This window comes from Bidens hawaiensis, unplaced genomic scaffold, assembly GCF_021521415.1.
Source record: "Bidens hawaiensis isolate Kalapana, Puna unplaced genomic scaffold, B.hawaiensis_p1.1 tig00009022_1, whole genome shotgun sequence".
Classification (NCBI taxonomy): domain Eukaryota; kingdom Viridiplantae; phylum Streptophyta; class Magnoliopsida; order Asterales; family Asteraceae; genus Bidens; species Bidens hawaiensis.
Window position 1 is genome coordinate 269,510 of NW_027491658.1, and position 3,297 is coordinate 272,806.

General features: G+C 37.6%; 1 pseudogene; it reads left to right on the forward strand.

Annotated features, from left to right (window-relative positions):
* The first annotated feature begins 872 nt into the window (after positions 1-872).
* On the forward strand, positions 873-2,851 carry LOC143530757 (polyphenol oxidase, chloroplastic-like; annotated as a pseudogene).
* Positions 2,852-3,297: the final 446 nt, after the last annotated feature.

Sequence of the window (3,297 nt, forward strand, 5' to 3'; positions counted from 1 at the left end):
CACCTTATCCACATGGTGTGAGGTGGTGTTGCTATATGGTTTGGAACCCATACACCCTACCCATATGGGTGCCCCTTCCTCTCTAATAGAAGAAAGAACGTGGAATGGGTCATTTCGGTGATAGTATCGTACTAGTGTGCTTGAAAACTTTAAGGTGCAGAAAAGTTATTTCAAAAAGGTATTTTGAAATCATATACAGATAAAATATTTTAATTAAAGCTAATAAATATAATTTATAAATGCAACATTACGTCCACCCAAGTTAAAGCCTATATTAATCCTTATCCTTCCTAAAAAGTGACAACTATCCACCAAATCCATGAGCTTTTCTCGTTTAAATTAATTAATTAATTGTTAACATTAATATTCTAATAATTACAAGAGTCAATTTGAAATAAAATAGCTTATCCAAATTCCAAATCCAACAAAACCTAACATTTGAATCATGTATTTTAGTTTCCCATAACGATAAGCTTTTTATTTTTATTTTCCTATTTTTATTTTGTTTTTATTTTAACAACTAATATTTTTACCATGTCTAGAGTGAAATTAGAAGTCACAACCTTTTGATTGAAGGACATATCCCTTCACCACTAGACCAAACTAGTGGTTGTAAAACATCAAATGAGGCGACATTCGAAAAACGTCTCTCTTATAGATTTTAGATTGTCTGTTTAGATAATTCTCTTTTTGTTTATTTTCGTTATTGAGTCTTTTTTCCTCGACATTGTTTTTTCATCGACATTGCGTTATATTAATTAGCATTGAATTATATTTTGTTTGACATTGTATTATATTTTACGATCATGTTTTTATACCTTTTTCAGATTTAGATGACTTTGTAGGAAGGATAACTCTAGCTAACTAATATTAAACTATAGATGTATCAAGTTGAAGAATATAGTATTATAACGAATATAAGCATATTCTAACCTTTTTAATTTGTCCATGTGATTGCAGATTTGTTTACGTTTAACATTTGCTAACCTCTGATTAATATACAAATCTGCTTTTGAAAAGTCATGGCCACAATACATTATATAAGCATACAACTCTTCACCATCATCCACCACTCAATTTACAACAATGGCATCTCTTGCACCACCACCAACCACCACCGGAAAAACCCTCTCTTCCTCCTCCACCTATGCTTCTTCCTTCTCTTTCAAATCATCTCAAATCCCCTTATCAAGAAACCGCAATATTCGCCATGCAGTTTCATGCAAAACCCTAGGTAACAATGAAGAAAACTTAAACAAAGTTGACCGGAGAAATGTTATGTTAGGCCTTGGAGGTCTTTATGGAGCCGCTGCCGCTTTTGGATCCGGCTCACTGGCGTTCGCGGATCCAATAGTGGCACCGGACATTACAAAATGTGGTGCGGCTGACTTACACAGGGGGCTCAACCTACTAAGTGTTGTCCCCCTATAGCAAAAAAGATTACAGATTTCAAACTTCCCCAAAAAACAACAGACCGTGTTCGGCCTGCGGCTCACTTGGTCAATAAAGACTACATAGCTAAATACAATAAAGCAATTGAGCTCATGAAAGCGTTACCAGATGACGATCCCCGTAGCTTTAAACAACAAGCTGCGGTTCATTGCGCTTATTGTGATGGTGCATATGATCAAGTAGGGTTTCCGGATCTCGAGCTTCAAGTCCATGGCTCATGGCTGTTCTTACCATTCCATCGCTATTACTTATACTTTTTCGAGAAAATTTGCGGCAAATTAATCAACGACCCGAATTTCGCAATGCCATTTTGGAACTGGGATGCACCTGATGGGATGTACATTCCGGAAATTTACACGAACAAGAAATCTCCGTTGTACGATTTGTTTCGTGATGCTAAGCATCAACCTCCCAATGTAATTGATCTGGACTTCAATGGAGTTAACGAAAACCTTAGCCGGTCGAAACAAGTTTCGACGAATCTCACGATTATGTATAGACAAATGGTGTCTAGTGCAAAGACTACTAGTCTTTTCATGGGTAGCCCCTATCGTGCAGGCGATGAGGCTAACCCTGGTGGTGGCTCTCTCGAGAGCATACCACATGGCCCGATCCATGTCTGGACCGGGGACAGCAACCAACCTAATGGTGAAGACATGGGTAACTTTTATTCAGCAGCTAGAGATCCACTATTTTATGCACATCATTCCAACATTGATAGAATGTGGTCAGTTTGGAAAACCCTAGGAGGAAGAAGGACCGATTTTACGGATAAAGACTGGCTTGATTCGTCGTTTTTGTTCTACGATGAGAACGCGGAGATGATACGAGTCAAGGTGCGAGATTTTCTTGACTCGAAGAATCTTGGCCATGTGTACCAAGATGTGGAGACACCATGGCTAAATAGCAAGCCTACACCGCGAGGTATCAAAAAGGTTTTGAGCAAGATCAAGAAGCTTGGTGTGGCTCGAGCCGACGAACACATACCCTTTGCGAAAGACGTGTTTCCCACGAGTCTTGATAAGACGATCAAGGTGTTGGTTCCAAGGCCGAAGAAGTCGAGAAGCAAGAAACAGAAAGAGGAAGAGGAAGAGATCTTGGTGATGATGGGATTGAAGTTAAGAGAGACGCGTTTGTGAAGTTTGATGTGTTTGTGAACGATGAAGACGATGGGATGAACGCGACCGTGGATAAGACGGAGTTCGCGGGAGGCTTTGTGAATGTGCCTCATAAGCATAAGCATGGGAAGAATGTGAAGACTAGATTGAGGTTAGGGATAAGTGAGCTTTTGGAAGATTTGAAAGCGGATGATGATGATAATGTGTTGGTTACATTGGTGCCTAAGAAGGGAGGTGGTGATATTTCAATTAAAGGGATTAAGATCGAGCATGAAGATTAATTGATGAATATTATTGAAGTATGATTTTAATCGTTTGTTGTTTTCATTTTCCCCGATGAATAGTTAAAGACATGATATTGGTGTAATATGGGATGGATGGTATCTTTTGGTCAATGATATTATTATCAAATACTTATTTGATGGTTTTAATTTTACTGGATCCTTTTGTATTTTATAAATGATAAAGTAGTCTTACAAAAAGCTCATGCATGTAACATGAATAAACTTGAGTTAATTATACAACGGCGTGGTTTGATATGTTCAAGGGTACTTTGTCGTTGAAAATGGATCTATATATAAAATGAGCTAACAAAGTACAGAAACCTTTCAAATATTTTAGGACCGATAAAAGTATGGATAAGTTACTTTAATTCTCAAATAAAATTTGCATTTAATTAAGAAGACACACTAAAATAAAAGGCGCATTTTAGGCTAAAACTATGGTG